The following is a 16,194-nucleotide window of genomic DNA, read 5'->3' on the forward strand; positions in this document are numbered from 1 at the left end:
GCAGAAGAAGCTGGAGACATTGAAGGAGGAGCTAACACAGAGCGATTCCGCTAGGCATGTGGGACTTGTGGATGGAGCCCTTAATTCGCTTAACCAGGATTCACGGGTGGTCAATCTGTTGAAATCAGAGCACTACATTTTGGCCACCGTGCTCGATCCTAGATTTAAAACCTACCTTGGATCTCTCTTTCCGGCACACACAAGTCTGCTGGGGTTCAAAGACCTGCTGGTGAGAAAATTGTCAAGTCAAGCGGAACGCGACCTGTCACATTCACATTCTCCCGCAACTGGGGGTGCGAGGAAAAGGCTCAGAATTCCGAGCCCACCCGCTGGCGGTGATGCAGGGCAGTCTGGAGCGACTGCTGATGCTGACATCTGGTCCGGACTGAAGGACCTGCCAACGATTACGGACATGTCGTCTACTGGCACTGCATATGATTCTCTCCCCATTGAAAGAATGGTGGAGGATTATATGAGTGACCGCATCCAAGTAGGCACGTCAGACAGTCCGTGCTGAGGTGACACTGTGTGTAGCTCTTCAATACATTAAAACATTCTGCCAAATATTGACATTTGAAACGTCTGCATTTCTATCTGTCGTTCTCTTGCATCCCTATTAGAGGTTTCCTGCACAGATTTCAGCTGGGCCATAAATGTGTTGTTCATGTCTTGCTCTGCCTGCTAAAATCGCTAGAGACGTGCATCTTCTTGATCAGCCATGGCAGCGTCCATCTGCTCCAATTTCTCGACCAGGACAGTGGTCATAATCTTGCAGCTTGCTCCGTTTTGTTTGGGCGACGCCTCTTTGGCGGAACAATATATACTGTGGACACAAGCAGAACCGGCGCTAACCGCTCAGCAAGGTCCTCAAAGCAGGGATGCGCCAGAATGGAGAGGCGCTCTCCCCACTCTGCTACCTTGTTGATGCGCCGTGTTGCTGCTGGTTGTCGCTGCACCTGTCACACTTTTTAAAAAGTCGAATCTGCACCAGTGGAAATGTGGTAGAAAACGGGCAGCATTGAATAGCTATGTCTGGATTTTTCAGAATTGAATACCCCCATGTTAAAGAAAAATGTATTTTATGATGGGATTACTCTACCACTTTAATTTTTACCACCTATTTTCAAAGCTATACAGTATCTTTCATGTATGATGACACTATGATCTTAATGTTTAGACCAAAGAGGGGACATTAATAAGTGCCTGGGCCCTCAAAGTCTTAATCCACCTCTGTGCTAATTGTTTGCTCTGTTGAGCAGATGATGTCTGCTCTAATGGCTGGCTATTCCTTTTTTGGTGGTTGGTCACAAACTCTGGTGACTACCCACACCTCTTTCTACTACCATGATGGCATTCCCTCAGTAGGACCTTCATACTACAGTCTGACATTGCCTAGGGATATGCTCTAGGTTAAGCGGCTTACAGGGATCTAGGGATGTGCTCCAAGTGGCTTATGGGGATCTATAGATGTACTGTGGGATAGATATCTGACACGGATTTAGGGATGGCTCTAGATTAGGTGGGTTATGTGAATCTTATGTTTTGCTCTTGGTTAGTTAGTGTACTGAGATTGTAATAATGATTATATGTGAACTTTTTTTTTTTCTAGTAACCCTACTTATTCTTAATGCAATTTTTCTTAATGTGTTTTGATACTGAGAGAATATTAATCACTCAGCATCTGTGCCAATACCACATAAATTGGGAATCACTAGGTGGAGGACTGGAGTCCTGGAGACATTATATTACTGCCGAGGATGTATTCTTGTTGCTTGATTGTTGAGTGCTGCAATGATGCTGTCCACAGCACTTTCTTGCACTGAAGCACAAAATAAATGTTCAAATAACTGGAAAATAATTGTATGACATAATGTTAGGACAAAGTTAATGTTTTATAAATGAAGAATACAAAGAAGAATGATGAACAAAAACAAAGTTCAATACTGTGGCAGCAAATCATGCTGAAATGGGCTGTACCTATCACATTGACTCTCATTTCTTTGTGCAAGGTACTTATCAATCTTATTAGACTCAAGACATGAATCATGCAGGATTCACAGGCATACAAATACTTTTCTGCCAAGGACAGATTAGATATATACAAAGTAAGACTAGGTACTTTGACATTTATTAATGAGATCTCTCACAGTTCATAAAATATTAGGTTAGGGTACTTCTAATTGGATATACTGAGTGTAACCAAGGGAGCCCTGCTCTACCAATTACACATCCTGAAATGTGATATACAGTATGAAGAATGGATGGGATGCTCTGTTTAGTATAAGAATTGTAACCTCCTTCCTTATGCGATACATGATTAACTTTTAATTATTATCCTTAATTCATGTGAGGGGCACTAGCCCTGATCTTAAACATAAGTAATTCTGACTAGAGTAATAATGTACTGTAATTAACATAACATTTAATTGCTTATAGCAAGAACTAAATGTTATTTATAATTTTTTTTTCTCTATCTCCAGAAGTTTTTGGCACAAATATGTCTTAGTAAAAAGATAGCTAGGGAGATAAAGTGTAGTAAATGGTAAATGTAGTAGTAAAACTGTCCTTGTGGAAAGTCATTAAATGGTCTGTGGGGTTAATTCAGATCTGATCATAGATGTGCAAAATTTAGCACATCTAAGTATGTTCATTTACTCTGACATGCGGGGGGATGCCCAGCACAGGGCTAGTACGCCCCGCATGTCTGCCCCCCCCCATGCCCCCCGCACAGGTACAAAAGCATTGCATGGCGGCGATGCTTTTGTACCAGGCGAGTAGATCCCTGCCAGCGCAGCTCCTACGCATTGGCAGGCTGCTACTTGACACATCCCAGGTCAGGCGGCTGAGTTTGACATCATGCAGCCGCTGTGGCCCGCCTCTCCCAACCATCCGGAAATGCCTCCATTGTCCGGACCACGCCCCAACAACCCATGCCCCGCGACCAGAGATGCATTTAGTATCTCACTGGGCTCCCGGGGTGTGCATGCTGCAAGCGCGCACTCCACATAAAGATTCAGACTGCGAACGCTGCCTCTGCAGCTATCCAGCCTGAAATTAGGCTCTTTATTCCTACTACAGACAGTAAGGGGGATTTTTACTAATGTGCGGGTTTATAGAATTGGAGATATGGCCTATAGCAACCAATTAGAATCTAGCTATTATCTTCTAGAACAGGCATTTCCAACCTCGGTCCTCAAGGCACACTAACAGTGCACGTTTTAGTGATAATCGGGCTTCAGCACTTTATGGTTAAATCAAAATAACTGAGGTACTAATTAAGTCACCTGTGATCAAGCATGAATATCACTAAAACCTTGACTGTTAGTATGCCTTGAGGATGGTTGGGAATTCCTGTTCTAGAAGGTCAGTGGTGCAAGCAGAAAAAATGTCTTATGATGCTGTGTGCGTGCACAGCAGAAAATGGGTGTGGCCACATGCCAATGAAAATGGGGGCGTGATACACATATGAGGGGCCAGATACACATATGACTCCAGTAGTGCCAGATACACATATGGCCCCACAGTGGCAGATATGTTCCCACAGTGCCAGATATGCTCCCACAGTGCCAGATACACATATGCCCCAACAGTGCCTGATATGCCCCCACAGTGCCTGATATGCCTCCACAGTGCCAAATGTGCGCCCACAGTGCTAGATATGCCCCCACCTTACCAGATACAAATATGCCCCCACAGTGCCAGATACATATATGCCCCACATTGCCAGATACACAAATGCCCCCACAGTGCCAGATACACATATGCCCAACAGTGCCAGATACACATATGCCCCACAGTGCCAGATACACATATGCCCCTGTGCCAGATACACAAATTCCACACAGTGCACTGTGCATAATTCCCCCTCCCCCCCTCCCTGCTCACTGCTGCTGTTGTCGCTGCAAGTGCTGCTGCTGTGTGAGGGGAGAAGAGTGAAGCGCGTGCCTCTCCTATACCTCAATGCTCAGTGAAGTCCCATCACCGGTGTTGTGTATTGTGCTACGGCTGCCGGTCCGTGACCTCTGATTGGCTAATGAACCGGCTCCTCATTTGAGAGTCACGCTGCCGCTGTTGCCTCCGGAGATCAGACTTCACTGAGCACTGATAGGCAGGAGAGGCGCACTGCAAACATGGTGGTCGGGCCGATGGTACTGCGTATTTCTTACCGGGATACAGTACTGCCCAGTACCACAGCACTGTAGAAGGTGGTAGATAAATGATAAATAGAATCTGATTGGTTGCTATGGGCAACATCTCCACTCCTATAAACCTGCAATTTAGTAAATATACCCCTAATTGTAGTTCACAGTGAAATTCCTGTATGCTGTAGTTCTCCCAACTGGCGAGGGGAGTGTGCAGGACAATCATAGCATGATTTCACTTGCAGTAAGCCTTACATAAAAATATTGACACACACAATATATATATATATATATATATATATATATATCCTTTCTTATGGGCGGCACTCAGAGACTTTTATCAAACGGATTAAGTGAAAAAAAGACCCCACCGGGCCGTTTTATTGGTAACGTTTCGGGATATAATTCCCTTCCACAGTGCCATACAAAGTACATAAACAGAAACAGTGCAAAAACTACTTCCGAAACATTGCAGAACACAGGATACCAGCTATATAAACACTGCATCATAATACCCATAAGACCGACACCCAAATAGCACCCAAATGTTTTAAGCTAGAAAAAGCACATGATGAAAGAGGGCCTTGCCAATTTAAATGGGAGCAGCAGACATACATGGCTTACTTACCGACTAATAGCTGCTCCCTCCAGGGAGTGCGGCTCCAGACAAATGTCGTAGTCTGGGTGCGTGGAGACGCAATTGCACAATCACAGCTTTACCTCCCGCTTTACAACTCCCACATTACCGCCATTGAAATGCCTTTGCAGTTCTTAAATGTCAACTGTCGGGTCTCTGCGATTTTGAGTACCTGGATGTCAAGGCTAGTATTGAAGGGATTATGGTTACCGTTGGTTTGAACAAAATATACATATCCAGGGTCTCAATAGAAATATAAAGTCTGAAGAAGAGATGAGTAACCTTCCTGCAGCAGTTTTGGCAAAGGGGAGACATGTCAGCTTAATGGTGCACACACACACGGTGCTATGTGTGCTAGGTGCGATTTAAGCTATACTGAGGGGTAAATTTACTAAGATGGGAGTTCTACTTCAGTTGGGATGTTGCCCATAGCAACCAATCAGATCCTACTTCTCATTTATCTAGCACCTTCTAGAAGATAATACCTGGTATCTGATTGGTTGCTATGGGCAACATCCCATCTGAAATAGAACTCCCATCTTAGTACAGTTACCCCTATGTGTGCTATAAGATTTGTACTTTAGTGGTATGCTGTTTGAACTATACCCGAATTTGACTACACTACTACAATATGTAATGTATGTGATGTAGTTCAGAAATACCTGCCTGCACATACTATTTTGCCTTGCAATACTGACTAGACGGGAGCGCGCATCACATCGCAAGGGACAATACACACGGTGCGATGTGAACTAGACACAATGCTATTTTAACTAAAAAGATCACACAGCATGCGAGAATCGTGTGTAGGCACCATAAGAATGGCAAGAGAAAGAAAAATACTGTGCTGGGAGGTACTGCTATAATATATTACATTAGGACCAATGCAACAATGTTAATTAATAAATATAATACACAGGATAAAAAAATCGTACATCACAATAACATCAACCATGGTTAATATGTAAATAGCAGTAATAAAAGGAGGTTATGAAACAAATAATCATGGGGATAATGTAAATGTGAACAAATATAAGGTAAAAAACGTCAATAGAAAGACACAATAAAACCAGATCAATTATAGTACCAATAAAACACATTGTGGGAATAAGGTATAGGTTTGGATATCTGCTAGGTAGTGTATCCTCTTTTTAAACGTGCATAGGATCATAAATACTAACTGATGTGTGATATTTTAGGGGGCGTGACCGCATGTCACATTCACCTTTGCCGTCACACTGGAGGCAGCCCAGTACTCCAGAAGCTGCTGGGCAGCCCCCAGCTTACTCCTGGCATTGAACGTCCATTCACTGCTGCTGTGCAGGCCAGAGCCGGATGAAGCCTTTGGGGGGCCTGGGGCACCTAAGAGAGGGGGCCCTCATCAACACTGCCACCCTGGTGTTGCAGTGCCCGCTGTATGTGTGCCTCTTCTTCCTGCTCCTCCATGAATGCAGCAGTGCAGGTCGTATATATATATATATATATATATATATATATATATATAGAATTCAGAGGGGGCACTCTCCAGACTTTTCAATATCAAATGTTCATTTATTGATAATATACTTTACATAGTCAGCATAATGACAGGGTAGTCCTCAAGCGCTTTCGGCCCAGCATGGGCCTTCCTCAGGAGGCACTGCACATCAGTATCAGCTTCAAACAAAATAGAACAGGAATCCAGACATCCAGACATTATTTTTAGTACTAAAATTTGCACCAAGGTCGCTGGATGACTTAGCCAAGCGACCCAAGTGGCCGACACAAACACCTGGCCCATCTAGGAGTGGCACTGCAGTGTCAGACAGGATGGCACTTCAAAAAAAAATAGTCCCCAAACAGCACATGATGCAAAGAAAAAAAGAGGCGCAATGAGGTAGCTGTGTGACTAAGCTAAGCGACCCAAGTGGCCGACACAAACACCTGGCCCATCTAGGAGTGGCACTGCAGTGTCAGACAGGATGACAGATTTAAAAAATAGTCCCCAAACAGCACATGATGAAAAGAAAAAAAGAGGTGCACCAAGGTCGCTGGATGACTAAGCTAAGCGACACAAGTGGCCGACACAAACACCTGGCCCATCTAGGAGTGGCACTGCAGTGTCAGACAGGATGGCAGATTTAAAATATAGTCCCCAAACAGCACATGATGCAAAGAAAAAAAGAGGTGCACCAAGGTCGCTGGATGGCTAAGCTAAGCGACACAAGTGGCCGACACAAACACCTGGCCCATCTAGGAGTGGCACTGCAGTGTCAGACAGGATGGCACTTCAAAAAAATAGTCCCCAAACAGCACATGATGCAAAGAAAAAAAGAGGCGCAATGAGGTAGCTGCGTGACTAAGCTAAGCGACCCAAGTGGCCGACACAAACATCTGGCCCATCTAGGAGTGGCACTGCAGTGTCAGACAGGATGGCACTTCCAAAAATAGTCCCCAAACAGCACATGATGCAAAGAAAAATGAAAGAAAAAAGAGGTGCAAGATGGAATTGTCCTTGGGCCCTCCCACCCACCCTTATGTCGTATAAACAGGACATGCACACTTTAACAAACCCATCATTTCAGCGACAGGGTCTGCCACACGACTGTGACTGAAATGACTGGTTTGTTTGGGCCCCCACCAAAAAAGAAGCAATCAATCTCTCCTTGCACAAACTGGCTCTACAGTGGCAAGATGTCTACCTCCTCCTCTTCCTCCGATTCCTCACCCCTTTCACTGTGTACATCCACCTCCTCACAGATTATTAATTTGTCCCCACTGGAATCCACCATCTCAGGTCCCTGTGTACTTGCAGGAGGCAATTGCTGGTGAATGTCTCCACGGAGGAATTGATTATAATTCATTTTGATGAACATCATCTCCACATTTTCTGGAAGTAACCTCGTACGCCGATTGCTGACAAGGTGAGCGGCTGCACTAAACACTCTTTCGGAGTACACACTGGAGGGGGGGAAACTTAGGTAAAATAAAGCCAGTTTGTGCAAGGGCCTCCAAATTGCCTCTTTTTCCTGCCAGTATACGTACGGACTGTCTGACGTGCCTACTTGGATGCGGTCACTCATATAATCCTCCACCATTCTTTCAATGGTGACAGAATCATATGCAGTGACAGTAGACGACATGTCAGTAATCGTTGGCAGGTCCTTCAGACCGGACCAGATGTCAGCACTCGCTCTAGACTGCCCTGCATCACCGCCAGCGGGTGGGCTTGGAATTCTTAGCCTTTTCCTCGCAGCCCCAGTTGCGGGAGAATGTGAAGGAGGAGCTGTTGACAGGTCACGTTCCGCTTGACTTGACAATTTTCTCACCAGCAGGTCTTTGAATCTCTGCAGACTTGTGTCTGCCGGAAAGAGAGATACAACGTAGGTTTTAAATCTAGGATCGAGCACGGTGGCCAAAATGTAGTGCTCTGATTTCAACAGATTGACCACCCGTGAATCCTGGTTAAGCGAATTAAGGGCTCCATCCACAAGTCCCACATGCCTAGCGGAATCGCTGTTTTAGCTCCTCCTTCAATGTCTCCAGCTTCTTCTGCAAAAGCCTGATGAGGGGAATGACCTGACTCAGGCTGGCAGTGTCTGAACTGACTTCACGTGTGGCAAGTTCAAAGGGTTGCAGAACCTTGCACAACGTTGAAATCATTCTCCACTGCACTTGAGTCAGGTGCATTCCCCCTCCTTTGTCTATATCGTAGGCAGATGTATAGGCTTGAATGGCCTTTTGCTGCTCCTCCATCCTCTGAAGCATATAGAGGGTTGAATTCCACCTCGTTACCACCTCTTGCTTCAGATGATGGCAGGGCAGGTTCAGGACTGTTTGCTGGTGCCGCGTGCTCCAGGCACGTGGTGGCTGAATGCCGAAAGTGGCCCGCAATTCTTCGGGCCACCGACAGCATCTCTTGCACGCCCCTGTCGTTTTTTAAATAATTCTGTACCACCAAATTCAATGTATGTGCAAAACATGGGACGTGCTGGAATTTGCCCAGATGTAATGCACGCACAATATTGGTGGCGTTGTCCAATGTCACAAATCCCCAGGAGAGTCCAATTGGGGTAAGCCATTCTGCGATGATGTTCCTCAGTTTCCGTAAGAGGTTGTCAGCTGTGTGCCTCTTATGGAAAGTGGTGATACAAAGCGTAGCCTGCCTAGGAACGAGTTGGCATTTGCGAGATGCTGCTACTGGTGCCGTCGCTGCTGTTCTTGCTGCGGGAGGCAATACATCTACCCAGTGGGCAGTCACAGTCATAGAGTCCTGAGTCTGCCCTGCTCCACTTGTCCACATGTCCGTGGTTAAGTGGACATTGGGTCCAACTGCATTTTTTAGGACACTGGTGACTCTTTTTCTGACGTCTGTGTACATTTTCGGTATCGCCTGCCTAGAGAAATGGAACCTAGATGGTATTTGGTACCGGGGACACAGTACCTCAATCAATTCTCTAGTTCCCTGTGAATTAACGGTGGATACCGGAAACACGTTTCTCACCACCCAGGCTGCCAAGGCCTGAGTTATCCGCTTTGCAGCAGGATGACTACAGTGATATTTCATCTTCCTTGCAAATGACTGTTGGACAGTCAATTGCTTACTGGAAGTAGTACAAGTGGTCTTCCGACCTCCCATCTGGGATGACAATCGACTCCCAGCAGCAACAACAGCAGCAGTAGGCGTTACACTCAAGGATGCATCGGAGGAATCCCAGGCAGGAGAGGACTCGTCAGACTTGACAGTGACATGGCCTGCAGGACTATTGGCTTTCCTGTCTAAGGAGGAAATTGACACTGAGGGAGTTGGTGGTGTGGTTTGCAGGAGCTTGGTTACAAGAGGAAGGGATTTAGTGGTCAGTGGACTGCTTCCGCTGTCACCCAAAGTTTTTGAACTTGTCACTGACTTCTGATGAATGCGGTCCAGGTGACGTATAAGGGAGGATGTTCCTAGGTGGTTAACGTCCTTACCCCTACTTATTACAGCTTGACAAAGGCAACACACAGCTCGACACCAGTTGTCCGAATTTCTGTTGAAATAATTCCACACCGAAGAGGTGATTTTTTTAAAAATTTTTACCAGGCATGTCAATGGCCATATTCGGCCCACGGACAACAGGTGTCTCCCCGGGTGCCTGACTTAAACAAACCACCTCACCATCAGAATCCTCCTTGTCAATTTCCGCGCCAGCAACACCCATATCCTCCTCATCCTGGTGTACTTCATCAGTGACATCTTCAATTTGACTATCAGGAACTGGACTGCGGGTGCTCCTTCCAGCACTTGCAGGGGGCGTGCAAATGGTGTAAGGCGCCACCTCTTCCCGTCCAGTGTTGGGAAGGTCAGGCATCACAACCGACACTATTGGACTCTCCATGGGGATTTGTGATTTAGAAGAACGCACAGTTCTTTGCTGTGCTTTTGCCATCTTAACTCTTCTAAGTTTTCTAGCAGGAGGATGAGTGCTTCCATCCTCATGTGAATCTGAACCACTAGCCATGAACATAGGCCCGGCCCTCAGCCATTCCTTGCCACTCCGTGTCGTAAATGGAACATTGGCAAGTTTACGCTTCTCCTCAGACGATTTTGATTTAGATTTTTGGGTAATTTTACTGAGCTTTATTTTTTTGGATTTTACATGCTCTCTCCTATGACGTTGGGCATCGGCCTTGGCAGACGACGTTGATGGCATTTCATCGTCTCGGCCATGACTAGTGGCAGCAGCTTCAGCACGAGGTGGAAGTGGATCTTGATCTTTCCCTATTTTACCCTCCACATTTTTGTTCTCAATTTTTTAATGTGTGGAATTATATGCCAGTAATATATCAATAGCAATGGTCTACTACTATATATACTGCGCACAACTGAAATGCACCACAGGTATGGATGGATAGTATACTTGACGACACAGAGGTAGGTAGAGCAGTGGCCTACTGCACCGTACTGCTATATATTATATACTGGTCTTCAGCAAACTGTGCAAAACTGAAATGCACCACAGGTATGGATGGATAGTATACTTGACGACACAGAGGTAGGTAGAGCAGTGGCCTACTGTACCGTACTGCTATATATTATATACTGGTGGTCAGCAAACTGTGCAAAACTGAAATGCACCACAGGTATGGATGGATAGTATACTTGATGACACAGAGGTAGGTAGAGCAGTGGCCTACTGTACCGTACTGCTATATATTATATACTGGTGGTCAGCAAACTGTGCAAAACTGAAATGCACCACAGGTATGGATGGATAGTATACTTGACGACACAGAGGTAGGTAGAGCAGTGGCCTACTGTACCGTACTGCTATATATTATATACTGGTGGTCAGCAAACTGTGCAAAACTGAAATGCACCACAGGTATGGATGGATAGTATACTTGACGACACAGAGGTAGGTAGAGCAGTGGCCTACTGTACCGTACTGCTATATATTATATACTGGTGGTCAGCAAACTGTGCAAAACTGAAATGCACCACAGGTATGGATGGATAGTATACTTGACGACACAGAGGTAGGTAGAGCAGTGGCCTACTGTACCGTACTTCTATATATTATATACTGGTGGTCAGCAAACTGTGCAAAACTGAAATGCACCACAGGTATGGATGGATAGTATACTTGACGACACAGAGGTAGGTAGAGCAGTGGCCTACTGTACCGTACTTCTATATATTATATACTGGTGGTCAGCAAACTGTGCAAAACTGAAATGCACCACAGGTATGGATGGATAGTATACTTGACGACACAGAGGTAGATAGAGCAGTGGCCTACTGTACCGTACTGCTATATATTATATACTGGTGGTCAGCAAACTGTGCAAAACTGAAATGCACCACAGGTATGGATGGATAGTATACTTGACGACACAGAGGTAGGTAGAGCAGTGGCCTACTGTACCGTACTGCTATATATTATATACTGGTGGTCAGCAAACTGTGCAAAACTGAAATGCACCACAAGTATGGATGGGATAGTATACTTGATGACACAGAGGTAGAGCAGTGGCCTTCTGTACCGTACTGCTATATATATAGTTATACTGGTGGTCAGCAAAATTCTGCACTGTCCTCCTACTATATACTACAATGCAGCACAGATATGGAGCGTTTTTCAAGCAGAGAACGTATAATCCTGGTGGTCACTGGTTAGCAAAACTCTGCACTGTCCTCCTACTATATAATACTGCTGGACCCAGTCCCCACAATAAAGCAATTAGCATACTGAGCACAGATATTTGCAGCACACTGAGCACAGATATGGGGGGTAATTCCAAGTTGATCGCAGCAGGAATTTGGTTAGCAGTTGGGCAAAACCATGTGCACTGCAGGGGAGGCAGATACAACATGGGCAGAGAGAGTTAGATTTGGGGGTGTGGTGTGTTCAATCTGCAATCTAAATTGCAGTGTAAAAATAAAGCAGCCAGTTACCCTGCACAGAAACAAAATAACCCACCCAAATCTAACTCTCTCTGCAGATGTTATATCTGCCTCCCCTGCATTGCACATGATTTTGCCCAACTGCTAAAAAATTTCCTACTGCGATCAACTTGGAATTACCCCCATGGAGCGTTTTTCAGGCAGAGAACGTAGATATTTGCACTTGCAGCACACTGAGCACAGATATTTGCAGCACACTGAGCACAGATATTTGCAGCACACTGAGCACAGATATTTGCAGCACACTGAGCACAGATATTTGCAGCACACTGAACATAGAAACTGAGAGGACGCCAGCCACGTCCTCTCACGATCATCTCCAATGCACGAGTGAAAATGGTGGCGACGCGCGGCTCCTTATATAGAATACGAATCTCGCGAGAATCCGACCGCGGGATGATGACGTTCGGGTGCGCTCGGGTTAACCGAGCAAGGCGGGAGGATCCGAGTCTGCTCGGAACCATGTAAAAAAAAGGTGAAGTTCGGGAGGGTTCGGATCCCGACGAACCGAACCCGCTCATCACTAATATATATATATATATATATGTATATATATAAATCTATATGTCGGTATGCCGTGTGTCGGGATTCCGGCGCCGGTATACTGAGCGCCGGGATCCCAACAGCCGGCATACTTAATACCACCTCAGTCAGTCCAGCCTCCCTCTCCCTGTCACCAACCTTCAAATGCACAGTGCCGGTGTCTGCTTGTCAACGGCGCCAGCAGAGTAGGTGAGTGAGTGAGAGCAAACAGGTACAGGTTACTTGTCTCCGGGATCTTCCGCCGCAGCAGCTCCCTGCGCTGCTGTGCACAACTGCGGCGCTGCTGCTGAGTGTTGTGGAGAAGCAGAACTCATCCCCATGTAGCAGCTCCGGTGAGGGGACGCCTGACATGGAGGGCCGGGGTTACTGACCCCTAGCCCACCCCCTTCCTGGCTCGATGTGTGGCTCGGCTGCCCGCTATCTCCTCTCTTACCCCGGGCCGGCTCCTTCCTGCAAGTCGCGCGGCCAGTCATAGAGACGGTTGCTGGAAGCACAGCACATAGCAGGTGTGGCGCTGTCAGTATGACGGCTGCTAGCACCTGCTGTTGTGGCACTGCAGATCAGTGTTTAAGGTTCGATCTGTGGTGTGTGTGGCAGGGGGCCCTCTTAGATCAGGGGGCCCGGGGTACTTACCCCCTATGACCCCCTCTTAATCCGGCTCTGGTGCAGGCTGCAGTGTTACACAGTGTCTTCCAGCCTCCCATGGGACACTGCGGACCGAATGTGGGACAGCGGGACAGTGCCTGAAAAACAGACAGTGCCACTGAAATCAGGACGTTGGGATGTATGTCATAGGGTTCCGTGGTGCAAGCTCATCCTCCAGCAATCCTTGATGCTTTCCCTGTAATCCAATGGCAGTATTGGCCTCAGCTACTCCTCATTAATTGTGTATTGCTCAGCCAAGAGTAGCCCAATGCTTGTTGCTGCAGCCAGATATTCCGTACACCAGTGGTTCTCAGCAGGGTGGTGAATCCAAGGATGGGTGGGAACCCGGGATTCAGGCCTAAAATTGTCCAGGATTCAATCCCAGGATTTCGGGGATTTCGGGATTAGAAAGCCCCCTTGTTTTTCAATGTCAGGCAGCACTGAGTTTCCGCAGGAGGCTCAGAAGCTGCCCAGCTCTCTCCTTCTGGCTCCCTCTGCCCCATGCTGTGCGCACTACGCAGCATGACGTTAAGTCAGAGGTCACGCTGCGCAGTCTGCGCCAGCTGCCGTGCTGCCTGCACCACATTTCGCTGCCCACTGCCTGCAGCAAGTGAACCCGCCCGCACTCCCAGAAGATTGTGAGTAGTTCTGTGGGCTGGGTGGGTCCGGAAAAGGAAGGGGGAACTGAAAGTTTAATTTTAAACTCTTCAACCCAATCTCGGGTGTCGCGGGAATCCCAGGATTGATCATTTTTCAATTCCGATACCCGGGATTGAAAAAAAGGCCCAGGATTGGCCTCCCTAGTTCTCAGACTGTGGGCATAGGCATCCTGGGGTGCCATGAGACTCTTGTAGGGGTGCCTCAGGTTGGTAGACAAGGACCAAATCAAATCAAATCTTTTATGGTCAAACTGATATACAAATCTATTGCTAGTGCTAGCCAATCATAAAACATGATGCTTGTCTCTACTTGGTTTCATTTACTGTAAGTTGTGACCTTAGACAAAGTGTAATGAACTTTAGAACTATACTGAACCTTTTCTAAATGCATTATCAATTCTGCAATTTCAACTTATTTCCACTTAATATTTAAAAATGAAAAATAAACTGTATATATTTTTATGACATTTTTATTCTAACTGAGGTAACAAGGCACCACAAGAAAACTAAGCATGCACAGGAATAATCTAATTGCTTACTGTATTTTGAAGTCAGCATAAGACACTCGTCAAAACTGTTGATGATTATAATCATTATGCTTATGAGATATTTGCAGAACAGCTACAATTCTACATTGTGTCACACTGAAGTGTGGGAAATAAATATTTTCTGCTATAGAACTTGAGATCATTATTATACTCCTCTTAAGTTGTTTTTACCCCCCTTTTTTTCGGTGGGGGGGGGGAATGTGATGTCTAATTGAGGGGTTCTCAAACTCGGTCCTCAAGACCCCACACAGTGCATGTTTTGCAGGTAACCCAGCAGGTGCACAGGTGTATTAATTAATGACACATTTTAAAAGGTCCACAGGTGGAGCTTATTATTTCACTTGCAATTCTGTGAGGAGACCTGCAAAACATGCACTGTGTGGGGTCCTGAGGACTGAGTTTGAGAATCTTTGTAGTGATGTGCACCAGACATTTTTCGGGTTTTGTGTTTTGGTATTGGATTCGGTTCCGCGGCCGTGTTTTGGATTCGGACGCGTTTTGGCAAAACCTCCCTGAAAATTTTTTGTCGGATTCGGGTGTTTTTTACAAAAAACCCTCAAAAACAGCTTAAATCATAGTATTTGGGGGTCATTTTGATCCCATAGTATTATTAACCTCAATAACCTTAATTTCCACTCATTTTCAGTCTATTCTGAACACCTCACACCTCAGAATATTATTTTTAGTCCTAAAATTTGCACCGAGGTCGCTGGATGACTAAGCTAAGCGACCCAAGTGGCCGACACAAACACCTGGCCCATCTAGGAGTGGCACTGCAGTGTCAGACAGGATGGCACTTCAAAAAAATAGTCCCCAAACAGCACATGATGCAAAGAAAAAAAGAGGCGCAATGAGGTAGCTGTGTGACTAAGCTAAGCGACCCAAGTGGCCGACACAAACACCTGGCCCATCTAGGAGTGGCACTGCAGTGACATACAGGATGGCACTTCAAAAAAATAGTCCCCAAACAGCACATGATGCAAAAAAAAAAAAGAGGTGCACCAAGGTTGCTGGATGGCTAAGCTAAGCGACACAAGTGGCCGACACAAACACCTGGCCCATCTAGGAGTGGCACTGCAGTGTCAGGCAGGACGGCACTTCAAAAAAATAGTCCCCAAACAGCACATGATGCAAAGAAAAATGAAAGAAAAAAGAGGTGCAAGATGGAATTGTCCTTGGGACCTCCCACCCACCCTTATGTTGTATAAACAGGACATGCACACTTTAGCAAACCCATCATTTCAGCGACAGGGTCTGCCACACAACTGTGACTGAAATGACTGGTTGGTTTGGGCCCCCACCAAAAAAGAAGCAATCAATCTCTCCTTGCACAAACTGGCTCTACAGAGGCAAGATGTCCACCTCCTCCTCATCGTCCGATTCCTCACCCCTTTCACTGTGTACATCCCCCTCCTCACAGATTATTAATTCGTCCCCACTGGAATCCACCATCTCAGGTCCCTGTGTACTTTCTGGAGGCAATTGCTGGTGAATGTCTCCACGGAGGAATTGATTATAATTCATTTTGATGAACATCATCTTCTCCACATTTTCTGGAAGTAACCTCGTACGCCGATTGCTGACAAGGTGAGCG

At 46.0% G+C, this 16,194-nt stretch overlaps 1 long non-coding RNA gene across 1 annotated transcript in view; it reads right to left on the reverse strand.

Annotated features, from left to right (window-relative positions):
- Nucleotides 1-1,688: 1,688 nt before the first annotated feature.
- LOC135057741 (uncharacterized) overlaps nucleotides 1,689-16,194 on the reverse strand; it is a 113,924-nt gene continuing 99,418 nt past the window's right edge. Inside the window, exon 3 of the long non-coding RNA XR_010244335.1 lies at nucleotides 1,689-1,819. This is a non-coding gene — a long non-coding RNA (uncharacterized LOC135057741). The remainder of the gene's footprint in view (nucleotides 1,820-16,194) is intronic.

The sequence above is a fragment of the Pseudophryne corroboree genome, chromosome 3 (genome assembly GCF_028390025.1).
Source record: "Pseudophryne corroboree isolate aPseCor3 chromosome 3, aPseCor3.hap2, whole genome shotgun sequence".
Classification (NCBI taxonomy): domain Eukaryota; kingdom Metazoa; phylum Chordata; class Amphibia; order Anura; family Myobatrachidae; genus Pseudophryne; species Pseudophryne corroboree.